The sequence below is a fragment of the Syngnathus acus genome, chromosome 19 (genome assembly GCF_901709675.1).
Source record: "Syngnathus acus chromosome 19, fSynAcu1.2, whole genome shotgun sequence".
NCBI lineage: Eukaryota > Metazoa > Chordata > Actinopteri > Syngnathiformes > Syngnathidae > Syngnathus > Syngnathus acus.
In genome coordinates this window covers 494,834-522,387 of record NC_051103.1, presented here as the reverse complement: position 1 = coordinate 522,387, position 27,554 = coordinate 494,834, and the positions used below count along the sequence as shown (strand labels likewise).

Sequence of the window (27,554 nt, the reverse complement as noted above, 5' to 3'; positions counted from 1 at the left end):
TCTGTTCGCGTCGCCCCTCCCTTCCTGTGTCACCTCAATCAATGTAACGTGTTTTGTATTTAAGTCCTGTCTGCCCCTCGCTCACCGTCGGATCATTGCATGTGTTACTGTCATGATGTCTGTTTGGTTTCTGTTCCTGTCTTTGGTAATGTCACCCTGTCTTTTTGTTCCAAGTCTTTGTCGGTCAGTCCTGTTGTTGGTTTTGTTGTACCATGATTTTCTTAAAAAAATTTAAAAAAAATTTAAAAAAAATTGTCCCCATCCATGTATAATGCGCACCCCAGATTTTAGGACAATAAATTAGTTAAATTTTGCGCATTATACACGGAAAAAAACGGTAATAAGATTGGCGATTCTCTCCCAATTACATCCGTCGGTTCAGGTCAAGACGCTCGTCTCTATCACATGACATGTCACCTCAGTTGAGACCGCGAAGCAAGCAAAAATGAGCAAGAAATAGATGTTTGAAAAGCTTCTTCGGAAAGAGAAAAAAGCCCAATGTGGAGACGGAAGAAGAAGAGGCTACGACTTCTAAGAAAAGGAAAGCTGCATTTAAAAGAACATTTTTGAAGTCCTACTTAAAATATGGATTTATCGCCACAGGTGACCCTGACGCGTTAAGCCCACTCTGCATAATATGTGGCGACAGGCTAGCTAACGAGGCAATGAAGCCTTCAAAACTGCTTCGGCACATGGAGACCAAGCATTATGCATTAAAAGACAAACCTTAACCACTTCGGGTGTCATAGTCTCCGATTACGCCTAGATGGGACCGGCTCGTTTCTGAGAAACAAGCTCAGTGCTCCCACTAATTCAGGGGTGGGCAAACTTTTTGACTCGCGGGCCGAACTGGGTTCTAAATTTGGACCGGAGGGCCGAACCAGGAGCAGATGGACGTAGTGTTTGTGTGAAGTAATATAAGCGACCTGTAAAGGTCATTGCATAAAAGATTTTGGCCTTTAGTAGGTAGTAAAGCATGGATATTCCAAACAAGTTTTTTGAAAACAAATGCATTTATTAACAGCATTAAAAAAAAAAAAAACACTAAAAAACTGCTATCAGTGATTCTCATAAAATACGACACTATTATTATGAATAACAGTCTCCATCACTTCAGTGCCTGCAGGTCAGATTAATGAAAAATGTTTATCTTATGAGATCACATCAAACAGCAAACATTCTGACCAAATATATCATCTTGAAGAATCGGTGAAAGCATACATCCAAATAAAGTAATCAAAACGGCAACACGGTGAGGGGTATCTGAACATCAGAGCAGAGTTTTAACTCACAAACACCTGGTAACAGAGGTGAGGAAACGGGAAACACTTCCTTAAAGTAAGCCTTAAGAACTTTACAGGTTAAGATTAGTCGCAAACAGGTGGTGCATCAATGTCCTTGAGCATCCTGCATTGTTTGAAAATGAGAATGGTCGCTAGTTTCAATCCCTGCTATGTGTACAAATCATATTCAAAATGTATTTTTTTACAACAAACTTGAGAGCCTCCCCTTCATTTTCAGTGGGAACAGTGTTGTTGGTCTCCCTTTTTTGCTAGTGCATCATAGTCTGGAGTAAAATGTGTTGTGGCAATTCTTAGGAGAGATCCGTTTACCTCGATCTGTGACGGGTTGATGTGGCTGAACGTCACGTCGCGTACCTCGAGCCAAATTGGCCACTCTTTTAACATTCGGCACTCACTTCTTTTCTTCGGGCCACTCATTTTAATGGAAGGATTCCAGGGGAAGGTTTGTGGGTGGCTTTAGCGTAAAACTGTATCTGAAAGCTCAGCGAGCGAATTACGAGAATGCTGTCGTCACAGCCCACGCTCTAAATTCGGGACTGATACAAATAGAGCGCGATTGCGCCATGTCCGTACTACTGAGTACGTACGTACACGCACTTGTGAGTGTGCACCGAGCTTTCTGACACGGCTTCCAGTAGTAAATGCGCAGGCGAGCGGTTCCCCATCTACTGGGGAAACGCAGTCATTGCAGGCAAAATGACAAAAAAAAGAGTTTAATAATACAATTAATTCAGGGTTGGCGGGCCGGATCAAACGGTCCCGTGGGCCGGATGTGGCCCGCGGGCCGTAGTTTGCCCACCCCTGCACTAATTCAACGTAATTGTGAGTTTTATTTTTATGTCGTTTATACGTACAGTCAAACCTTGGTTTTTGACCACAAGCCGTACCAGAAGGCGGTTTGAGAAGCGAATCAGTCGAATTCCGAATCTATTTTTCCCATTACAAATAATGGAAAAAAAATTAATCCGTTCCAAGACTAAAAAAAACGCCTTTTTTAAGCATTTTCTCATTTGCGCATTTTTGTCCGATCGCGCAACTGCAGCGCACCGCCGAACGCGCAACCGTAGCGCATCGCCGACCGCGCAACTGCTCCGCGCTGGTCGCATCATTGTGACAGAGCCGTCGCTGAAATTTAGAAAATATTTTTAAAGTCCTGATGTACTTTCCAAAATTTAAGTGGACCTCAGTGCGCAGGGAGCTTAATTTGGTCCGATCGTGCAACCGCAGCGCGCCGGGCGCTCAGTGTCGCATTGCTTTAAGAGCGTCTTTGTGTTTTAAGATGGCTTTACTCCTCCCACTTGCTTTCTTTGGAGGCATGATTAGACGTTAATACAATCCTCAAAGTAACAAAAATACAATAACAACGGAGTCAGTCTGCATCCGGGCTGCGCGGTCGGGTTTTCTCGGGTCCTCCCAGCTCATCACGCGAGGTTTGATCTCCGAATTTTGTTCGACAACCGAAGCAAAAAAGTTTTTGTTCGAATTCCGATTTGTTCGAGAACCGGGACGTTCGAAAACTGAGGTTTGACTGTACTTGTTTTTATGCCAGTCATATCATTTTATTTCATCGTATTTATATATTTATTATAAGTGTATGATTTAATTATATAAATGTATTATTTATTTATGTAAAGGTTGGTCCGCGAAAAGATTTCTGACACGTAACCGGACCGTGGCGCAAAAAAGGTTGGGGACCACTGCTCTACTGTACTCACATTATTGTTGATCGATATGCATACGCAAATCCGTCGAAGTCCTCATCCTCTGTATCCAAATTAAACAATGGGCAAGTTCGCCATCTGACATGCTAATTTCCCTCGTCATTGTCTTGTCGTTGTCACGTTGCTCTTCGGCAATGATCGCGGCTTTCCAGGAAGCTTGAATTGTGCCTCGTAAGCATGTCTCTGTCTATGACGAGGTACGTATTCCTCTACTTGTCATGTCCAGTCCTCTGATTGTGCCACGTAAGCAAACGTAAACATAAGCAAACGTAAACGTAAGCAAATGGGTGCATGTACAGTATGTGCGTCTCTGTGTAGCAGAAGCCAATGGCGGCAGAAGTACGTACTCCTCTACGTGTTACATCCAGTCGTTTACTGCCCCGATTGACGTAAAACGTAATGTGGCTCATCGCGTGGTTCATCGGGTGCCTGTGTATTATGCCTCTGTGTGGCTTCCGCCACACAAAACAATGGAAGCAAAGATACGTACTCCTTTACGTGACACTTCTGGTCCTGTGATTGATTTTTCTTGTCCCGATTTCCGTGTAGGAAGCCACACAAAACAATGGTGGCGAAGGTACGTACGTGTTACGTGTATGTGTTACGTCTATCCATCCATCCATCCATCTTCTTCCACTTATCCGGGGTCGGGTCGCGGGGGCAGCAGCTTCAGGAGGGACTCCCAGACTTCCCTCTCCCCAGCCACTTCATCCAGCTCATCCCGGGGGATCCCAAGGCGTTCCCAGGCCAGCTGAGAGACATAGTCTCTCCAGCGCGTCCTGGGTCGTCCCCGGGGTCTCCTACCGGTGGGACATGCCCGGAACACCTCCCCAGGGAGGCGTCCAGGAGGCATCCTGATGAGATGCCCGAGCCACCTCATCTGGCTCCTCTCAACGTGGAGGAGTAGCGACTCTACTCCGAGTCTCTCCCGGATGACCGAACTTCTCACCCTATCTCTCAGGGAGAGCCCGGACATCCTGCGGAGAAAACTCATTTCGGCCGCTTGTATCCGGGATCTCGTTCTTTCGGTCACGACCCATAGCTCGTGACCATAGGTGAGGGTAGGAGCGTAAATCGACCGGTAAATTGAGAGCTTTGCCTTTTGGCTCAGCTCTCTCTTTACCACGACGGACCGGTACAGAGTCCGCATTACTGCCGACGCTGCACCGATCCGCCTGTCGATCTCGCGCTCCATCCTCCCCTCACTCGTGAAAAAGACCCCAAGATACTTAAACTCCTCCACTTGGGGCAGGATCTCATCCCCGATCCGGAGAGGGCATTCCACCCTTTTCCGATCGAGGACCATGGACTCGGATTTGGAGGTGCTGACCCTCATCCCGACCGCTTCACACTCTGCTGCGAACCGCTCCAGTGAGAGCTGGACATCACGGCCTGAAGAAGCCAACAGCACCACGTCGTCTGCAAAAAGCAGAGACGCGATGCTGAGGTCCCCAAACCGGACCCCCTCAACGCCTCGGCTGCGCCTAGAAATTCTGTCCATAAAAATTATGAACAGAATCGGTGACAAAGGGCAGCCTTGGCGGAGTCCAACCCTCACTGGGAACGAATCCGACTTACTGCCGGAAATGCGGACCAAACTCTGGCATCGGTGATACAGGGATCGAACCGCCCTTAACAGTTGGCTCGGTACCCCGTACTCCCGAAGCACCCCCCACAGAACCTCCCGAGGGACACGGTCGAACGCCTTCCAAGTCCACAAAACACATGTGGACTGGTTGGGCGAACTCCCATGCACCCTCGAGGATCCTGCTGAGGGTGAAGAGCTGGTCCACTGTTCCACGGCCAGGACAAAAGCCACACTGTTCCTCCTGAATCCGAGGTTCGACCTCCCGACGGACCCTCCTTTCCAGCACCCCTGAATAGACCTTACCAAGGAGGCTGAGGAGTATAATTCCCCTGTAATTGGAACACACCCTCCGGTCCCCCTTCTTAAAGAGGGGAACCACCACTCCAGTCTGCCAATCCAGAGGCACTGTCCCCGATGTCCACGCAATGTTGTAGAGACGTGTCAGCCATGACAGCCCCACAACATCCAGAGCCCTTAAGAAATCCGGGCGGATCTCATCCACCCCCGGGGCCTTGCCACCGAGGAGTTTTTTAACTACCTCAGTGAATTCGACCCCAGAGATTGGAGAGTCCGCCTCAGAGTCCCCAGGCCCTGCTTCCACAATGGAAGGCGTGTAGGTGGAATTGAGGAGGTCTTCGAAGTATTCTCCCCACCGACACACGACGTCACGAGTCGAGGTCAGCAGCACGCCATCTCCACTGTAAACAGTGTTGACGTTGCACTGCTTCCCCCTCCTGAGACGCCGGATGGTGGACCAGAATTTCGTCGAAGCCGTCCGGAAGTCATTCTCCATGGCCTCGCCAAACTCCTCCCACGCCCGGGTTTTTGCCTCATCAACCGCCGAAGCCGCGTTCCGCTTGGCCATCCGGTACCTGTCAGCTGCCTCCGGAGTCCCGCAGGCCAAAACGGCCCGATAGGACTCCTTCTTCAGCTTGACGGCATCCCTTACCGCCGGTGTCCACCAGCGGGTTCGGGGATTGCCGCCATGAAAGGCACCAAGGACCTTACGGCCACAGCTCCGGTCGGCCGCCTCAACAATGGAGGCGCGGAACAAGGTCCACTCGGACTCAATGTCCCCCGCCTCCCCCGGGACGTGGGAAAAGCTCTGCCGGAGGTGGGAGTTGAAGCTCTTCCTGACTGGGGATTCTGCCAGACGTTCCCAGCAGACCCTCACAGAGCATTTGGGTCTGCCAGGTCGGAACGGCATCTTCCCCCACCATCGGAGCCAACCCACTACCAGGTGGTGATTGACAGCTCCGCCCCTCTCTTCGCCCGAGTGTCCAAAACATGCGGCCGCAAATCCGATGACACGACTACAAAGTCGATCATCGAACTGCGGCCTAGGGTGTCCTGGTGCCAAGTGCACACATGGACACCCTTATGTTTGAACATGGTGTTCATTATAGAAAATCCGTGTCGAGCACAGAAGTCCAATAATAGAACACCGCTCGGGTTCAGATCGGGGGGGGGGGGGGCGTTCCTCCCAATCACACCCTTCCAGGTCTCACTGTCATTGCCCACGTGAGCATTGAAGTCACCCAGTAGAACGGTGGAGTCCCCAGAAGGAGCGCTCTCCAGCACTTCCTCCAGGGACTCCAAGAAGGGTGGGTACTCTGCGCTGCCGTTTGGTGCATAGACACAAACAACAGTCAGGACCCGTCCCCCCGAAGGCGGAGTGAGGCTACCCTCTCGTTCACCGGGGTGAACCCCAATGTGCAGGCGCCCAGCCGGGGGGCAATAAGTATACCCACACCTGCTCGACGCCCCTCACCGTGGGCGACTCCAGAGTGGAAGAGAGTCCAGCCCCTCTCGAGAGGGCTTGTACCGGAACCCAAACTGTGCGTGGAGGCAAGTCCGACTATATCTAGTCGGAACTTTTCTGCCTCGCAAACCAGCTCGGGCTCCTTTCCAGCCAGAGAGGTGACATTCCATGTCCCAAGAGCAAGCTTCTGCAGCCGGGGATCAGACCGCCAAGGTCCCTGCCTTTGGCCGCCGCCCAGTTTACACTGCACCCGACCCCTTTGGCCCCTCCCACAGGTGGTGAGCCCATGGGAAGGGGGACCCACGTTTCCTTTTCGGGCTGTGCCCGGCCGGGCCCCATGGGCGAACGCCCGGCCACCAGACGCTCGCCTTCGAGCCCCGCCTCCAGGCCTGGCTCCAGAGGGGGGCCCCGGTGACCCACGTCCGGGCGAGGGAAAACGAGATCCATTTATTTTTTTCATCATAAGGGGCTAATGTGAGCCGTGCTTTGTCTGGCCCCTCACCTAGGACCCGTTTGCCATGGGTGACCCTACCAGGGGCATGAAGCCCCAGACAACATGGCTCCTAGGATCATAGGGGCACGCAAACCCCTCCACCACGATAAGGTGACGACTCACGGAGGGGCGTGTTACGTCTAGTCCTTTGATTGTTTTTTTTTGTCCGAATCTATGTCTAAGCCTGTAGATTACAAAAGCCACACACAACAATTTTACAGATTTTTGAATTTGGTCCACACAAAAGGCGCACCTTCTTAAAAGGGGCACCTTCATTTTTTGAGAGAATTAAAGGCGTTTATGTGCGCCCTATGGTTGTGAAATTGTATGTATGTACATGATTTAATATTTTATTTCACAGATGATTTGTCAAACATATGCAACGTGTGGAGAGGAAATTGTCGATTGGGTAAGTCCAGACAACATCCAGGTGCACTTTAATGTTTGATAAGATGTATAATTTCCTTTTGTGTCCCACAGAAAGAGTGCTCCTGATGCTATAAGTGTTACCACTAAAAATGTGTGGATGAATCCAAGGAGGAAGAGGATTTTTGTTACCCTTATGCATTTGACATCTTTGTTTATTTTTCTATTCAAAGTTATTGCCTTTCTTGTCAACGTGCTATTTAAATAAAGATGTACAGTCATCCCTCGTTTATTGCTGATACAGTCAAACCTTAGTTTTAAAACGTCCCGGTTCTCGAACAAATAAGAATTCAAAAAAAAAAAAAAAAAAAGAAATCGAGGTCGAACCTCGCGTGATGAGCCGAGAGGACCCGAGAAAACCCAACCGCGCGGCCCGGATGCCGACTGACTCCGTTGTTATTGTATTTTCGTTACTTTGAGGATTGTATTAACCCCTAATCATGCCTCCAAAGAAAGCAAGTGGGAGCAGTAAAACCATCCTAAAACACAAAGACGCTCTTAAAGCAATGCGACAGTGAGCGCCCGAGAAGATTTTGTTTGCTGACGACTGGTTATGGAGATGTTGTTTACTAGGGGTGACCGAAGGGGGCCGGGAGGATTTCCGGCATACGTTGGGCATTGCTGCTTTTTTCATTGCAACTCAAGGTTTTGTGCTGTTGTCATCGTTAAATACTGGCAGTGGCTCTCAATTATTGCAGAACCCCTGGACGCTGACCGGGGCCTGGAAAGGGACTCTGAGAACGGTGAAGTGGACATAAAGATTTTGGATGGACAGCAGGCCCTGGGCAGTGATCCCGGCGCAATTCACTACTGAGCATTCAGTGGACTGGACTTTGCATCGACAGACACTTACATATGCAAGGGGGGCAACACTGAGGGCGCTTCAACTTTGCAGTATGCTGTGATATTGCGTCAATATTATATCCTTCATTACTTTATCTGATGACTACATGCTGCATTACTTTATCTCATTCATTTACCTTGTCACATATTAACATTATGACAATGCAGTTTGACTGTTTAGCGGTCGGTAGACATGTCATTTCTTTTCCTTACTGCTTTGAGAGCTCATACTCTTTTGTGGATTGTGATATGTGCCAGGACTCCTTGTACCTGGCTGACGCCAGGTGGAGGGAATCACTGGGGATGTTAGAAAGGGCCTCCCTCTTTTTCCTTGTCATTAGATTGGCAGGGTTTTTTCTCGAGGAAGGGCCGGAAACTTTTTGGGGCTTCTAACATGCCACGCCAAATTCATTACTTCACAAATTATCGACGTTGTTGAGGTATTACCTAAGGGGGGTGGTTATCGTCATTTGGATAATGTGGACTTCAATTTTCTTTACGTGTGGTTCCTGAGAGGCCTCAGATTGCTGTCAGGGAGCGATTGGATACCTAAATAGTTTGAGCTTTCCTAGTTAAAATAACCTTAAGTAGCATGCCTTGAGCGTGATTTAGGCTGTGCCGGTAGAGGCCAAATTGTAGATGTGACCATAAAATTTGGTTGGGGGAAGATTATTGGATGTTTACCAATGTCATCTCTTGTTGGACCACCGTTTCGGAACAATTATATAGTCCCGAAGGGGGGAATGTTGTAAAATTTGGATTTTATGCGTCTTTGTATGTTGCCTTAGGTCAGGGGTGCGCAATACGTCGATCGCGATCGACCGGTCGATTGCCAAGCCACTATTGGTCGATCGCGTGATATTAAAATGTTTTTTTTTTTTTTTTTTTCGCACTTGACTCGTGTACAAACAACGGCGCTAACAACACAACACAAACACGCTAGCTCGCGAGTTCCCTCCAATTGTCAGAACCCAGTTTTTTCTCTTAAACTTAAGAAAGGGTATTCACGATGACATATATATACATATATATATAAATTTTTTTTTTTTTTAGTGGGTAGATCTTTGTGACTTGGTCATTTCAAAAGTAGCTCGCGAGCTGAAAAAGTTTGGGCACCCCTGCCTTAGGTGGTCAACTAGCAGCAGTGAGACTACCATAAGCTATTTTTGCTGGACAGAGAGGCTTTAGTTTCAGTAATGTATCGGTACTTAGAATATGGAAGGGCCATTTGTTCGTGACAAGGGAAGGGCCTTGTACATGCCCTTTTAGGGGCATCGAAAGCAACCAGTAGACTGAGACTCGAACCACAGCTGTTGTCTTACGAGGTATAAAAGATGTGGGGCCTCGCAGAAGAGGAGGAGGAGAAGGAAAAAGGGGGGGCTGCTAACATCTTTGCTGTTGGGCCACTCGAATTTTTGGAGAGACTTCACTCTGACATCGGTTGAATAAAATCCTTTCCCAATCAGCCGTGTGTCACTGGAGTGTTCCTTCTCTGGGCCAGCCATCGTCCACCAAGTGTTTTTTTGAAAACCAGCGAAGCTACAAAGACCATTCACCACATTGGTCTTCTAACTATTCTCCCAGCCGACTCAAGACATCCCAAGTCTAAGATCAGCACCACACCTTCTCTACTGTACACAGTATTAATGATGCACTGCTTCCCTCTTCTGAAATACCGGATGGTGGACCAGAATATCCTCGAAGCCGTCCGGAGGTTATTCTCCATGGCCTCGCTGAATTCTTCCCATGCCTCAGCAACCGCCAAAGCCGCATTCCGCTTGGCCAACCGGTACCTGTCGGCTGCCTACAAAGTCCCACAAGCCAAAACGGCTTGATAGGACTCCTTCAACTTGACGACTTCCCTTACTGTTGGTGTCCACTAGCGGGTTCGAGGGTTTCCGCCACGACAGGCACCGACTACCTTATGGCCACAGCTCCGGTCAGCCGTCACTCAGACTCAATGTCCCCCGCCTGTGGGAAAAGGTCTGCCAGAGGTGAGAGTTGAAGCGCTTTCTGACAGGGAATTCTGCCAGACGTTCCCAGCAGACCCAAATGTACTGTGAGGGCCGCCATGACAGGCACCGACCATGACAGGCACAAACCCCTTACGGCCACAGCTCTGGTCGGCCGCCTCAACAATGGAGGTACCCTCGACTCCCTTGGGATGTGGAAAAAGCTCTTCCGGAGGTGGGAGTTGAAGCTCTTTCTGACAGGGGACTCTGCAGATGTTCCCAGCAGACCCTCACAGTACGTTTGGGTCTGCCAGGTCGGACTGGCATCTTCCCCTACCATCGGAGCCAACCCATCACCAAGTGGTGATCAGTTGACTGCTCCACCCCTCTCTTCACTCGAGTCTCCAAAACACGCGCCTGCAAATCTGATAACATGACAACTATTCAATTTCACGAGCATTTATTGAACTGAAACACGGAGCATACATAGCACTACAAAGTGGCAGTATTTCACATCCTGACCGGCATTAACCTGCATTGTTAAATTACTGTATTACAACACCCACTTAATTTTACAATAAACTTAAGTCTTACTTTCTTTAACTTAAATCACTTAGGAGATGTATTAAACTTAGACTCTTCTCTTAGACTATAAGTCCCCTTTTTAACAAACTTGAAAAGTAATACTAGAATACTAGCAAGCCATTTTAAAATCTGCTTTTTTCTTTTTACCTTATTTACCAGTAGTCTTAACTTAGGCTCTAACAATACTAAACATTGGCCTATGACTTATACTTATCAGAGTTACACAGCACAAAGTCCAATGTTTCTCCTAGGATACTCAAACTTCTGCTTTGCTAAAGGCTTGGTCAAGAGATCTGCCTTCATATTATCTGTAGGACAGTATTGCAGTTGAATTTGTCCATTCTGCACACATTCACGAATGTAGTGGTACCGAATGTGTATGTGCTTTGTTCTTGAATGGTCAACTGGATTCTTAGCTATGTCAATAGCTCCTTGATTGTCTTCCAGAATCACTGTTGATGTAACGTCCATTCGGAGATCACTGAGTAGTCGTGTAAGCCAGGTACATTGTTGTGCTGCCTGGCTGAGAGTGACTTTAGACCCGTCTCTCACCTGTCTTTTCTTTCGAAGGTGCTAGAAAAAGTTGTTTTTACTCAATTACAGGCATTTCTTGAGGAATTATGTTCTTGATCATTTCCACTGTGGTTTTAGACTCTGACATAGTAGAATAGAATGACTATTGTCGTTGTACAACTGACGTTCAACGAAATTAAGGTATTCTACCAGTGGGAGGCTGCTGCCATGAAAGGCGCTGCCAGGCGCCACAGGGAGCAATTCAGGGTTCAGTATCTTGCTCAAGGACACTTCAACATGGTCACCAGGTATGAGGATTGAACTCACAACCTGCAAGTTGGGAGACAAAGACTCTACCACTAAGCTACACCGGTTCTCTAGCTTCTCTAAATTGCATACGCATTAGGTTCCTCCTGTCTGAAGGAAGTGTCATGTTGCATTGGAATGTGTGTCTCCAAGATTGGGAATGGGTCATCAAGACAAGAACTAATGTCTCCCCTCAAATTGGTGACATACGTTTCTTGAAGATTCTTACAATGCAGTGTGCAGTGGCAACTGGCGCTTATCGCTACAACCCCAAAATACGGAATACGGAAAAGCTCCAACTTTTAGAGCCACAAAAATCCAAGAGTGATACGCCAAAGAAGGATTGTGCGAAGGATCAGGCAATGGCTGAGTGTCCGGAAGAAATCAAAACTCAGCTGAAAGCTCTTGATGTTCTCAAACAACTTCTAAATGCTATTGAAGAAATTAAGAGGCAACTGATGGGGAAATGTAGTAGTATGGATGGAGAAGATCCAATTCCTCAAAGATGAGAATGCCAAGAAGGACCAACTGATAAAAACCTTCACCAGCAGAGTGGAAGAGCTTGATCAGCAGTAACGATATGGTCTAAAGATCTCACCTAGAAACAACGCCGGGTCACTGAAACACCAAAGCAATGTAATTGGTCAAAGCAGACAGCAGCCCCACGCGAGTGTTTGTTCTATTCAAGGTTTCTTTCTTATAGAGGAGTTTTTCCTCACCTATCCTGCTTGTGGTTGCTGAGGTTTAGTTGTTTTTTTGACAATGGGAATGAAGAATGTTTGCATTTCACCTTTTCTGTTGCCTTAGGTTTGTGTTGGTAATTTACACAAGTAAAATTCACCTTTATGGACCATATCATTGTTTGTCTCCAAATATTCACATCCCTGACATAGTGCATGGTGCAAACCAACTTGAACATTCAAACTACACCGTCATTTTTGGACTATAAGCCGCACCAGCTAAAATTCAGGGATATTTTAGTTTTTTTCTTATATAAGCCGCACGTGCGCACGAGTTATTTACAAAGAAAGACAGTACACAGAAAGCCTTTTTAAAGTTTTAATAACATACTTTAACATGTCTTTCTAAACGCTGCCTGTGACGCAGCAGTAGTACCGCAGCAACACGGAAGTGTGCACGCGAGTTATTTACAAAGAAAGTAAGTACACAGAAAGCCTTTTAAAAGTTTTAATAACATACCTTAACATTTCTTTCCAAACACTGCCTGTGCCGCGGCAGTAATACCGCAGCAACATGGAAGTAACGCAGCACTAATAGGGCTGGATTAAAAAAAACATACCGGTAAAATTCACTGAGACGCGGCAGTAACACAGCAGCAACACGGTAGCACAGCACTAACAGGGCTGGTTAAAAAAGCATACCAGTAAAAGTAAACAGAAGAGCTTCATAGTCTTCATCTTCCTCCCGTGCACTGAAACCATCGAAGTCTTCCTCCTCAGTGTCCGATTGGAATAGCGTTAGATATCCTTCGCCACACACTTTCTCAGTCTCTCTTTTGTCATCGCTTTTATGCATTTCTTCTAGCATTTTCTATGATGAGGGTCTGTTCATGCTAATTTTATTCATGCACGAAGTGCTAAATTACATTAAACTAGCAAGTGACACGTATAGCTCCAGTGTAGACGTGACCGGGAAATAAAGAAAAGGGTGATGCAGCACAATGTCCTCAACATCGACTGCCTTTAACTTAAAAGCGGCATCGTATGCATTTGTTTTGTCCCCCATAATGACGGTTTGTGTATATAAGCTTCCTTTCAGTAATGTCCGTCTTAATCTCGTTCTGTCTCTTCTTTGTGTGAATTATACAACACTATTTTCTAGGCGGATGAACATGCGATCAACACACCACTTTTCTCCCCAGTGACCGTGTCACATGTCCCGCCGCCCAGATAAGTGGTGCCGCACAACAGCGGTCCACAGCATTTTTACGAGTGTATAAAAGTGATCAAGTCATCACAAAAATCACGGAAAAAATCAGATATAAGCCGCACTGGACTATAAACCGCAGGGTTCAAAATTTGAGAAAAAAGTCGCAACTTATAGTCCAAAATTTACGGTAAGTGTATGTGTGTGCGTGCGTCAAAGTAAAAAAAGTCAAAGTCTGCTTTATTGTCAATTTCTTCACATGCCAAGACACACAAAGAGATCGAAATTACGTTCCCACTATCCCACGGTGACAAGACATAGTACACAATATACATACAAGTAAACAACACAAAAAAATAAAAACAAGAAGGCACAAACAATGAATAAATAAGAGTGATGAATAAATAATAAATAAACAAATAACAATAAATAAGAGGAGCAAAAATGGAGCAAGTGTGCATATAGCAGACAGTCAGAATATAGCGCAAAAGTACAGGACGCTACGCAGAAGGGGGGAGAGAGTTCAGGATCCTAACAGCCTGGAGTACGAAGCTGTTGGTGAGTCTGGTGGCGCGGGAGCGCAGGCTCCTGTACCTCTTCCCAGAGGGCAGAAGTGTGCTCAGTCCGCTGCTCTTCACCCTGCTCAACAAGACTAAGGAGATTGTTGTTGACTTCCGGAAGGGTCACACCCAACACCTGCCACTGACCATCGACGGTGCTGTGGTGGGGAGAGTGAGCAGCACCAGATTCCTGGGGGTGCGCATCAGTGACAACCTCTCCTGGACCACCAACACTGCATCACTGGCGAAGAAACCTCAGCGCCGCCTGTACTTCCTGCGAAAACTCAGGCGAGCAAGTGCTCCACCAGCCATCATGTCCACATTCTACCGAGGCACCATTGAGAGCGTCCCCTCCAGGTGTATCACTGTGTGGGGTGTAAGCTGCACTGAATACAACAGGACGGCCCTGCAGCGCATAGTGAACACACCTGGAAGGATTATTGGTTGGTGTCCCTGAAGGACATTTACACCTCCCATCTCACCAGCAAAGCGACCACGATTGTGGGTAATATGAGTCACCCCGCTCACACTTTGTTTGCTCTACTGCCCTCTGGGAAGAGGTACAGAAGCCTGCGCTCCCGCACCACCAGACTCACCAACAGCTTCATACTCCAGGCTGTTAGGATCCTGAACTCTCTCCCCCCTCAACCCTCGGCTACATGACGTCCTGGCCTTGCAATATTATACTGACTGTCTGCTGTATGCACAATTGCACCATTTCCACCAAGTTGCTCTTATTTATTCATTGCTCTTATTTATTCATTGTATGTGCCTTATTATTTTTACTTTTTGTATTGTTTACCTAAATGTGTAATATGTCTTGTCACCGTGGGATAGTAGGAAACGAAATTTAAATCTCTTTGTATGTCTTGGCATGTGAAGAAATTGACAATAAAGCAGACTTTTGACTTTGACAAAGAGATCGAAATTGCGTTTCCTACTATCCCACGGTGGAGACAAGACATATTACACCCAATTGGTCCACAGACAAACTAAACATTCAAGTAAACAATACAAAAAGTAAAAATAAGAAGGCACATACAATGAATAAATAAGAGCAACTTGGTTGAAACGGTGCAATTGTGCATACAGCAGATAGTCAGTATAATAGCGCAAAAGCACAAGTGGAGTAGTGCAAGTGGAGTAGTGCAAGGCAGCCATCGTGGCCCAAAAGGCCAGGACGTTATGCAGCCGAGGGGGGAGGGGGGAGAGAGTTCAGGATCCTAACAGGTGTATGAAGCTGTTGGTGAGTCTGGTGGTGCGGGAGCGCGGGCGTCTCTACCTCTTCCCAGAGGGCAGTAGATCAAACAAAGTGTGAGCGGGGTGACTCACATAACTCACAATTGTGGTCGCCTTGCGGGTGAGGCTGGAGGTGTAAATGTCCTTCAGGGAGGGGAAAGAAGCACCAATAATCCTTCCAGCTGTGTTCACTATGCGCTGCAGGGCCTTCCTGTTGTATTCAGTGCAGCTTACACCCCACACAGTGATACAGCTGGAGCGGACGCTCTCAATGGTGCCTCCGTAGAATGTGGTCATGATGGTTGGTGGAGCACTTGCTCGCCTGAGCTTCCACAGGAAGTACAGGAGGCGCTGAGCTTTCTTCGCCAGTGATGCAGTGTTGGTGGTCCAGGAGAGGTCCTCACTGATGTGCACCCCCAGGAATCTGGTGCTGCTCACTCTTTCCACCACAGTACCGTTGATGGTCAGTGGCAGGTGTTGGGTGTGACCCTTCCAGAAGTCAACAACAATCTCCTTGGTCTTGTTGACGTTCACCAAGAGGTTGTTGTCCCTGCACCACATGGTCAGAAGGTCGACCTCCAACCTGTATTGAGTCTCGTCGCCCTTGGTGATGAGACCCACCAGAGTCGTGTCGTCAGCAAATTTCACTATGCGGTTGTTGCTGTAGGTTGCAGTGCAGTCATGCGGGTGAAGAGCAGCGGACTGCACGCAGCCTTGGGGGGCCCCCGTGCTCAGCGTGATGCTGCTTGAGATATTGTCGCCAACAAGTACTACTTGAGGCCTCTGACAGAGGAAGTCTAGTAGCCAGTTGCAGAGGTAGGTACTGAGTCCCAATTTGTCTTAGAGAGAGGCTATTGAGGCTTATTCGCCATGTTTGAGCGTGCCGAAGAAGGAATTTGACTTGGGTACATCTCAGCCTCTGTTCAACATTTAGGTGACTAACAACACTCAGGACGTGCGAAAATTGACAAATATTCTCAAACATCCCCTGATCTTAAACTCCCAGGAGAGCAAGGAAAAACTCAAAACTCCTACTCGGGGAAATGAGAAACCTTGAGAAGAGACCACAGATGGGAGGATCCCTCTTCTAGGATGACTAGGCTGCAATGGATGCAAAGTGGACACATAGTACACATAATACAGACAATTCAAAAAAGGAGTCGAGAGCAGGATGTTATTGCACAGCAATGACTCTGAGACTCTAAGAGTGGTGTGAGTTCATCAGAGCGACAGCCTGGGGGAAAAAGCTCACTCTGTCTGCTGGTTTTGGCGTACAGAAATCTCGACCTGGAAAAAGTATTGAAGCTCTGCAGAGCATGGAGGTTAAACTGGATACAGGTGCCCAGGCGAACGTCGTATCAGAGAGAGAATTCAAGAGAATCAGACCCAAAATGCCACCAGTGATTCATCCATGCCGCAAAGTACCATTTGCTCTTCAAAAGCCACTGAAGGATGAGCTGGACCGGATGGACTGGAGGTGATTGGGAAAATTGATGAACCTACAGAGTGGGTGAGTTCTCTTGTTATTGTTGAGAAAAGTAATGGACAGCCAAGAGTATGCATGGATCCAAGAGATCTAAACAGAGCTATACAGAGAGAACATTTCAAACTCCCCACGAGAGAAGAAATCATGTCACAGTTTGCAAATGCAAAATACTTTAGCAAACTGGATGCATCATCAGGATTTTGGCCATTAAAGCTAGACAATAGTGATGGGTCAATGAGGCGTCGTGTATCGTTTCGACACATTGCCGAACTGTATTGACACTGTGTCGATACTGTGTGGCTGACTGCTGACACCCGCTGGACCTTAAAAATACTACAGGCAACCTAGTTGACAGACTCGGCTGACACTGATTTGATGACCTAGTATATACATTAATTAATTTACCGTAATTTTCGGACTATAAGTCGCACCGGAGTATAAGTCGCACCAGCCATAAAATGCCCAAAAAAGTGAAAAAAAACATATATAAGTCGCTCCGGAGTATAAGTCGCATTTTGGGGGGCAATTTATTCGACAAAATCCAACACCAAGAACAGTCATGAACGAGCAACAACAGGCTAAACCAGGGGTCCCCAAACCTTTTCCTGTGAGGGCCACATAACTTTTCCCTTCTCTGATGGGGGGCCGGTGTCAGTTTGTAACAGAAAAAGTGTGACGATCGTAGGGGAGCTTAAAAAAATTATTGTTTTCCAGAAAGCCACACATAACCAAATAACGGTTATTTAATAACCCTTTCCAGGTTCTTTACAGAAAAAAAGTCAGGAAACAAATAACACTATTAATGAAATAAATAATAACTAAATAACCCTCTCTGAGTTCTTCACAGAAAAAACAGGAAATAAATAATAACTAAATAACTCTCTCTGGGTTCCTCATAGAAAAAAAAGCCATGGAACATTAACTTTCTGTTGTGCCATGCACAATCTTAACAGATAAAAGTTCAGCTCAGTTGTCAGAGCAGAATCTCTCTGACACATATGAGCAGTCTCTTAAAGTTCTTGTGTTCCTTCCTTATAATCCTTTTGTAGGTTCCAGTAGGCTTGTAGACACCGCTGTCTTTTTTGTTAAAGTTTGCTAGTGCGTCATAGTCTGGAGTAAAATTTGTTGTGGCAATTCTTAGGCGAGATCCGAGGTGTTGGTCCGTTTACCTCGATCTGTGACGGGTTGATGTTGACGTTCATGTGGCTGAACGTCACGTCACGTACGTCGAGCCAAATTGGCCACTCTCTTTTAAACGCTCGGCACTGTGTCCACCTTGCTTTTCCTTGGGCGACTCATTTTAATGGAAGGATTCCAGGGGAAGGTTTGTGCGTGGCTTTAGCGCAAAACTGCATTTGAAAGCTCAGCGCGCGAATTACAAGAATGCTGTCGTCACAGCCCACGCTCTAAATTCGGGACTGATACAAATAGAGCGCGAGTGTGCCATGTCCGTACTACTGAGTACGTACACGCACTTGTGAGTGTGCACCGAGCTTTCTGACACGGCTTCCGGTAGTAAATGCGCAGGCGAGCGCTTCCCCATCTACTGGGGAAACGCAGTCATTGCAGGCAAAATGACCAAAAAAAAAAGTTTAATAATACAATTTGTTCAGGGTTGGCGGGCCGGATACGGCCCACGGGACCGTTTAATCCGGCCCGCGGGCCGTAGTTTGGTGACCACTGGGCTAAACGATAGCTATGCTAACGTGACATAAACACAAACTAAGAGCTGAGAACGGCCCTGACGTAAAATTCAGAGTTATTCAAAAAACTATTACATAAATAACACGTTAATAAAACCATCTGCGTCACTCCAATTCATTAAATCCATCAATCGTCCTTTGTCAACAATGCGTGCGCGCCGCTGACGGCTCTTGCACTTAAAAATATTCCACAGGCCCATATAACGATATATAAATTATATATCAAATAACTATTATATAAGCAATAATGTTATCAAACCATCTGTGCACTCTAAATCATTAAATCCATCGATCAAATTCCTCGTCCTTTGTCAACATCGCCGCGCGTGCGCCCTGACGTCAGCCTCGTCGTTATTCCACAGATCTACTATATAACTATATTGTAGCGTTAACAAAGTTCAAGGAAAGACGTGGGTTTGGTAAACGGCTCCGTCGAGTGACGCGTGAGCAGCCCTTCAGCAAAGCGCCAATCACATGTGCTTCTTCTTCTACTACTACTTTGGGATTTGGCTTCATAGAGATACATAGAAACACTAGATGATCGCTTTAGCTGGTTGACGACGTGCAGACCTGTCCACCATCTTGAACCGGGAGTCACGGGAAATGGTCATGCTGACGTCAGCAGCGCGACGCGACGTCGCGGTCGCGCGTCAGCAGCGCGGCGGTTGTTTACATAAAGGACAAAGATCGACTCGTCCAGGGACGGTGGATGGGACTCGGACAATGCTTTTACGCACGCCCGGTCCTCTACCGAGCTGTCTTTCACCTCCGTGGATGGAAGTCGAGGGCCGGCGCTCGGCCGGGTGGGTGTCCGGGGACGGTGGATGGGGCTCGGTCATGGCTTTTACGCACGCCCGGTCTTATTCTATGGAGCTCTCTTTCACTTCCGTGGCTGGAAGTCCACGCCGCCACACGCCTGTAAGTTTGTTTTGTTAAATAAAGAGCCGTTTACCAAACCCACGTCTTTCCTTGAACTTTGTTAACGCTACAATATAGTTATATAGTAGATCTGTGGAATAACGACGAGGCTGACGTCAGGGCGCACGCGCGGCGATGTTGACAAAGGACGAGGAATTTGATCGATGGATTTAATGATTTAGAGTGCACAGATGGTTTGATAACATTATTGCTTATATAATAGTTATTTGACATATAATTTATATATCGTTATATGGGCCTGTGGAATATTTTTAAGTGCAAGAGCCGTCAGCGGCGCGCACGCATTGTTGACAAAGGACGATTGATGGATTCAATGAATTGGAGTGACGCAGATGGTTTCGCGCTGCTGTCGTCACTTGAAATTCAAATTACAGTAATCCCTTGCTACATTGCGGTTCGTTTATCGCGGTTTCATTTTTTTTTTTTTCTTTTTTTTTTTTTTAAATGTTTTGGAAAAAAAAACACATATAAGTCGCTCCTGAGTATAAGTCGCCCCCCCACCCAAACTATGAAAAAAACCGCGATTTATAGTCCGAAAATTACGGTAAGTACCGTTTTTTCCATGTATCATGTATAATGCGCCCCCATGTATAATACGCACCCTAAAAATGGCATGTCGATGCTGGAAAAAAGCCTGTACCCATGTATAATACGCACCCAAATTTTGACTTTTTTTATTATTATTTTTTATTTATTTATTTATTTTTTTTAAAGTCCCAATGATCGTCACACACGCGTCTGGGTGTGGTGAAATTTGTCCTCTGCATTTGACCCATCCCCGTGTGATTTTGATCCATCCCCTGGGGGAGAGGGGAGCAGTGAGCAGCAGCGGCGCCGCGCTCGGGAATCATTTGGTGATCTAACCCCCCAATTCCAACCCTTAATGCTGAGTGCCAATTAGGGAGGCAATGGGTCCCATTTTTATAGTCTTTGGTATGACCCGGCCGGGTTACTTAAGTCCGTAAACATAAAATTATTTCAGAAAAAAGATCATCTTTGGGAACAACCGGATGTTATTCTGCCGGTCAGTATCACTGCGCATGCAGTAGCAAACTCGATAGCGAAGAAATATGTGAGACTCTCAACGGGATCACCAATATTTGAGTGATGTTCCAGTTATTTATCACAATTATTTATTATTATAATAATAATATATATAACATATATAATAATTATTTATTTATTATTCACAGTTGTCATGGTGATCTTTCTGGTGATTTCTTAACTAGGCTGGATGTATTTTTTTTGTTGGCGTTGATTTCTCCGACTGCCCAGAAAGGCACCACTGCGATCAGTTAGGTTAAAATGAAAAGAGAGGAAAGTGACGTTGTAAAGAACCATCCGTGACAAGATTTTCTTCAAAAATTGTTGTATCATGATTTTCTTCACAAAAAAAAAAAAAAAGGAAAAAAATAAAAATAAATTTTTTTTAAATTGTACCCATGTATAATGCGCACCCCGGATTTTAGGACAATAAATTAGTTAAATTTTGCGCATTAGACATGGGAAAAAACGGTAATTATATTTTATATTGTATTGTTTCACATATTAATTTCAATTGAAAATACATTTTATTTTTTAGTTACAGTCAATCAATAATGTGAACATGTACTGTAACATGAAAATCTAAGTGAACATGTGAAAGAAGATGCTTGTGCACTGGGATTTGTTTTTTTACTAATTTTATTTAAAACAATAAGATTTGTTGAAAACACCCACTCATACGGCACAGATGAGGCTGGAGTGCAGTGTAGTGGGTCTTTTGATTGTCCTAGTATCTGACTTGGGGCTGCTCCATAATTCTTGAGAACTTCGAGGATGAACCGCAAAAGATCAGATATTGTTTTAGCAGAGCCATCCCGTTGACAATGCGCTTCCTTTAACAGAGCTAAAGTGCGCTTCCTTGACAGACTACACTGCTGCTCGTTCGGTCACGTGACTTTTTTAAAGCGATATGCGCACTGACACGGACGGGGCTTAGCTCTATGAGCTCGACACATGCGCCGACGCATCGGTGTTGCCGGACCCATCACTACTAGACAATGCTAGTTCAAAACTATGCACATTCAACAGTCCATTTGGTAGATATAGATTCCGGTGACTGCCGTTCGGCATTGCTTCAGCGCCAGAGGTGTATCACAAAACAATATAGTGATCTATGAGCACCTCGAAGGAGTGGACACATCAATGGATGACATCATTGTGTGGGGAACTTCAAAAACAGAACACGACATGAGATTGAGAAATGTGCTTGAAGCAACCAGAAAAGCAAATCTGAAGCTGAATAAAGAGAAATGCCTGCTCGGAGTGAAGGAACTTACATTTGTAGGAACATCCTGAGCAATGAAGGCATAAGACCGGATCCCAGAAAAGTGTCAGCAATTGAAAACATGCCAAGGCCACAATGCAAGAAGGATGTACAGAGGTTTAATGGCATGATCAACTGCATGGGAAAATTCATACCCAACCTTTCTGAAAAGATGGCACCATTAAGACAGCTGACTGAAAACAAAATAGAACTGAAGAAGTTGCTCACAGAAAAGCCCATTCTGAAGTTCTATGACGCTGTGAGACCCATTAAAATCTCGTCAGATGCATCACAAAGTGGACTTGGAGCAGTACTCATGCAGAAATATGGTGATTGGCAGCCTGTTGCATATGCTTCACGATCCATGACAGACGCGGAGACAAGATATGCACAGATTGAAAAAGAACTGCTCAGCATAACATATGCCTGCGAAAGATTTCACCAGTTTGTTTCAGGGCAAGCAATCAGTGCTGAAACTGACCATAAACCATTGATTGCGTTGTTGCAGAAGCCGCTGAATGACTGTCCACTGAGAATACAAAGAATGATGATCTGACTGCAACGCTACACACTAAATGTGATGTACATTCCTGGTAAGATGATGCACACAGCTGACACATTTCCAGAGCTGTCGACCCAAAAGAGCCAGCTAACTCCAAAATGGACATTGATGTACAAGTCTACGTTAACATGATCACAAATGCATTGCCTGTTTCGGATGGAAAAATTAAACTCATAAAAAAGGAAACATGCAAAGATGACACACTAAGAACGCTATACAAAACTATCACAGATGGATGGCCCAACTCTAAACAATACTGTCCAACTGTTATTCAGGAGTACTGGAATGTCAGAGCAGAACTGTTCGTGGTGGAAGGCATCATCTATAAGGGAAGCAAGATAGTTATTCCAAAGAGTCTTCAAGGAGAGATGCTCAAGAAGATACATGCAGGACATCTTGGAATCGAAAAATGCAAAAAGAGAGCACGTGAGATTATGTATTGGCCACGGATTAACCAGGATGTTACAAATGAGGTGTCAAACTGCTCAACATGTTTGAAGTACCAAGTAAGCAATCCTGCAAAGCCACTCAAGCCACACCCGGTGCCAGACCGACCTTATCAGAACGTGGTTGCTGATCTTTTTGGAGGCAAGGACTACATGGTGGTCACAGACAACTACTCCCTGTACCCAGAGGTCTGTAGATTGCATACTACGACTGCAGAAGGTGTGATTACATCCATGAAAGCGATATTTGCAAGACACGGCGTGCCGACTGAAGTTGTGACAGACAATGGACCACAATTTGCCAACATGAAGTTCAGAAAATTTGCAGAGGCTTGGGACTTTGTTCACAAAACATCAAGTCCTCATTATACACAGTCCAACGGCCTGGTGGAAAAGTCAGTCCAAATTGTGAAGAGACTGATGAGCAAGGCATGTGACAGTGAAACTGACTTCTTCCAGAGCATGCTAGTATACCGCACAACACCGCTTGAGTGTGGTGTGTCGCCAGCGCAGCTACTTATGGGACGACTGAGATCAAATCTGCCCATTCAGGATGACTTGCTTAAGACGAAGGAGGGAAACAGCATGAAGAAGTTCAAGGAGAAGCAAAAAACAAAGCAGAAGTTCTATTATGATAAAGGAACAAGGAAACTACCTGAACTGCATGCTGGAGACCAAGTGAGGTTTAGAGACAAAACAAACACATGGACGCAAAAAGCAAATGTGCTAAGTGAAGTTCAACCAGTGAAGTATACCATTCAAACAGAAGATGGAGCAATTCAATGAGATGAAATTTCAGAGATCTTCTAAAATAAACTGCAACTGGAGAACTGAGATCTGAGGCAGCTGAACAAGCTCAAAACTCCATCACATGAGTTACCTAACCATGCACAAGAACTAGCAATCAGAAAATCTTCAAGAAGAGTCAAGCCACCTGAGAGACTCATTGAACAGATTTAAATGTTTACATGTTAGATTTACATTGATGACACATCTCTTTAAGTACAGTTGTATATGTGTGTGATACAGACTGGTGTTATTGTAAGCTAATTCTGTTGACTATAAGGTATCTGAGTTGAGCTTAACGAGTTAAAAGAGAATACCGTTTTTTCCCATGTATAATGCGCAAAATTTAACTACCGTATTGTCCGCACTATTAGGCGCACCTAAAAACTTACATTTTACTAAAAAAAACACAGTGCGCCTTATAATGCAGAGCGCCTTATATATGGATCAATTGATGAATTTGTTGATCCATACTGGTTGTACACAGTGCTCTGCCAAAATGTTTCAGTACGTTTTAGTACGACTAGTAAATTACAAGGTCGCATCGCTTCCCAACATTACGGCAACTGTAGTCAGGGGGCGTCACCGAATACCTGTTGTACCCGCGAGGCTATTTCATTTAAAAATAGGCTGCTCCGTTAATGTTTCGAGTAAATTTACGGATTGATATGGAAGGGAAACATATGTAAGCAGTACCAATGTGTTAGATCGAACTTTAGTCAGTTCCAATCATTTTATAGGAGATCGTTTGAGAAACGCGATTGTTTACACTTTGCTGAGGCTCATGGGAGATTGCGAGCTGAGGCTCATGGGACTTTGCGGATGGCTAATGCTATAACGATAGCTGCTATACGTACCAGGCTATTTCATGTCAAAATAGGCTGCTCTGTTAATGTTTCGAGTAAATCTACGGATCGATATGGAAGGGAAACATAGGTAAGTAGTACCAATGCGTTAGATCGAACTTTAGTCAGTTCCGATCATTTTATAGGAGATCGTTTGAGAAACGCGATTGTTTACACTTTGCTGAGGCTCATGGGAGATTGCGAGCTGAGGCTCATGGGACTTTGCGGATGGCTAATGCTATAACGATAGCTGCTATACGTACCAGGCTATTTCATGTCAAAATAGGCTGCTCTATTAATGTTTCGAGTAAATCTACGGATCGATATGGAAGGGAAACATAGGTAAGTAGTACCAATGCGTTAGATCGAACTTTAGTCAGTTCCGATCATTTTATAGGAGATCGTTTGGGAAACGCGATTGTTTACACTTTGCTGAGGCTCATGGGAGACTGCGAGCTGAGGCTCATGGGACTTTGCGGATGGCTAATGCTATAACGATAGCTGCTATACGTACCAGGCTATTTCATGTCAAAATAGGCTGCTCTGTTAATGTTTCGAGTAAATCTACGGATCGATATGGAAGGGAAACATAGGTAAGTAGTACCAATGCGTTAGATCGAACTTTAGTCAGTTTCGATGATTTTATAGGAGATCGTTTGAGAAACGCGATTGTTTAAAGAGGGCTCGTTGGTTATTGGCTAGTGCAGGGGTGGGCAAACTACGGCCCGCGGGCCACATCCGGCCCACGGGACCGTTTAATCCGGCCCGCCAACCCTGAATTAATTGTATTATTAAACTTTTTTTTTTGTCATTTTGCCTGCAATGACTGCGTTTCCCCAGTAGATGGGGAACCGCTCGCCTGCGCATTTACTACCGGAAGCCGTGTCAGAAAGCTCGGTGCACACTCACAAGTGCGTGTACGTACGTACTCAGTAGTACGGACATGGCGCGCTCGCGCTCTATTTGTATCAGTCCCGAATTTAGAGCGTGGGCTGTGACGACAGCATTCTTGTAATTCGCTCGCTGAGCTTTCAGATACAGTTTGACGCTAAAGCCACCCACAAACCTTCCCCTGGAATCCTTCCATTAAAATGAGTGGCCCGAAGAAAAGAAGTGAGTGCCGAATGTTAAAAGAGTGGCCAATTTGGCTCGATGTACGCGACGTGACGTTCAGCCACATCAACCCGTCACAGATCGAGGTAAACGGATCTCTCCTAAGAATGGCCACAACAATTTTTACTCCAGACTATGATGCACGAGCAAAAAAGGGAGACCAACAACACTGTTCCCACTGAAAATGAAGGGGAGGCTCTCAAGTTTGTTGTAAAAAAATGCATTTTGAATATGATTTGTACACATAGCAGGGATTGAAACTAGCGACCATTCTCATTTTCAAACAATGCAGGATGCTCAAGGACATTGATGCACCCACCACCTGTTTGCGACTAATCTTAACCTGTAAAGTTCTTAAGGCTTACTTTAAGGAAGTGTTTCCCGTTTCCTCACCTCTGTTACCAGGTGTTTGTGAGTTAAAACTCTGCTCTGATGTTCAGATACCCCTCACCGTGTTGCCGTTTTGATTACTTTATTTGGATGTATGCTTTCACCGATTCTTCAAGATGATATATTTGGTCAGAATGTTTGCTGTTTGATGTGATCTCATAAGATAAACATTTTTCATTAATCTGACCTGCAGGCTCTGAAGTGATGGAGACTGTTATTCATAATAATGGTGTCGTATTTTATGAGAATCACTGATAGCAGTTTTTTAGTGATTTTTTTTTTTAATGCTGTTAATAAATGCATTTGTTTTCAAAAAACTTGTTTGGAATATCCATGCTTTACTACCTACTAAAGGCCAAAATCTTTTATGCAATGACCTTTACAGGTCGCTTATATTACTTCACACAAACACTACGTCCATCTGCTCCTGGTTCGGCCCTCCGGTCCAAATTTAGAAGCCAGTTCGGCCCGCGAGTCAAAAAAGTTTGCCCACCCCTGGGCTAGTGGATGCATACCGCAACTCTAGCCAACCTCAGTTTGTTGCAGTATAGCTTCTATTTTATGCGCCTTATAATCCGGTGCGCCTTATATATGGACAAAGTTTTAAAATGGGCCGTTCATTGAAGGTGCGCCTTATAATCCGGTGCGCCTAATAGTGCGGAAAATACGGTAATTTATTGTCCTAAAATCTGGGGTGCGCATTATACATGGGTACAATTTTTTTTTTTTTTTTAAAGTTAAAGTCCCAATGATCGTCACACACACATCTGGGTGTGGTGAAATTTGTCCTCTGCATTTAACCCATCCCTGTGTGATCTTAATCCATCCCCTGGGGGAGAGGGGAGCAGTGAGCAGCAGCGGTGCCGCGCTCGGGAATCATTTGGTGATCTAACCCCCCAATTCCAACCCTTAATGCTGAGTGCCAAGCAGGGAGGCAATGGGTCCCATTTTTATAGTCTTTGGTATGACTCGGCCGGGGTTTGAACCCACAACCTTCCAGTCTCAGGGCGGACACTCTACCACTAGGCCACTGAGAAGAAAATCACGGTACAACAATTTTTGAAGAAAATCTTGTCACGGATGGTTCTTTACAACGTCACTTTCCTCTCTTTTCATTTTAACCTAACTGATCGCGGTGGTGCCTTTCTGGGCAGTCGGAGAAATCAACGCCAACAAACAAAATACATCCAGCCTAGTTAAGAAATCACCAGAAAGACCACCATGACAATTGTGAATAATAAATAAATAATTATTATATATATTATAGATATTATTATTATAATAATAAATAATTGTGATAAATAACTGGAACATCACTCAAATATTGGTGATCCCGTTGAGAGTCTCATATATTTCTTCGCTATCGAGTTTGCTACTGCATGCGCAGTGATACTGACCGGCAGAATAACATCCGGTTGTTCCCAAAGATGATCTTTTTTCTGAAATAATTTTACGTTTACGGACTTAAGTAGGAGTCAAAATTTGGGTGCGTATTATACATGGGTACAGGCTTTTTTCCAGCATCGACATGCCATTTTTAGGGTGCGTATTATACATGGGGGCGCATTATACATGGGAAAAACGGTAATTACCGTAATTTTCAGACTATAAATCGCGTTTTTTTCCAGTTTGGGTGGGGGGGGGGCGACTTATAATGAGGAGCCACGTATATGTGAATTTTTTCAAAAAGTTTCCCAAAAAAAAAAAGTGAAACCGCGATAAACGAACCGCGATGTAGCAAGGGAGTACTGTAATTTGAATTTCAAGTGACGTCAGCAGCGCGGCGGTTGTTTACAA

At 45.4% G+C, this 27,554-nt stretch overlaps 1 protein-coding gene and 2 long non-coding RNA genes across 4 annotated transcripts in view; 1 reads left to right on the top strand and 2 right to left on the bottom strand.

The window, feature by feature from the left end:
- ccdc58 (coiled-coil domain containing 58) overlaps positions 1–27,554 on the bottom strand; it is a 107,314-nt gene that overhangs the window by 77,403 nt on the left and 2,357 nt on the right. The window lies entirely within an intron of this gene.
- Positions 6–19,060, bottom strand: LOC119137932. The gene is made up of 3 exons (XR_005101039.1): positions 18,810–19,060; positions 10,937–10,941; positions 6–16 (listed from the first exon to the last, which is right to left on the bottom strand). It is a non-coding gene; the product is annotated as an uncharacterized LOC119137932 (long non-coding RNA).
- Positions 7,819–8,138, top strand: LOC119137903. Its single transcript, XR_005101010.1, has 2 exons — positions 7,819–7,869; positions 7,993–8,138. It is a non-coding gene; the product is annotated as an uncharacterized LOC119137903 (long non-coding RNA).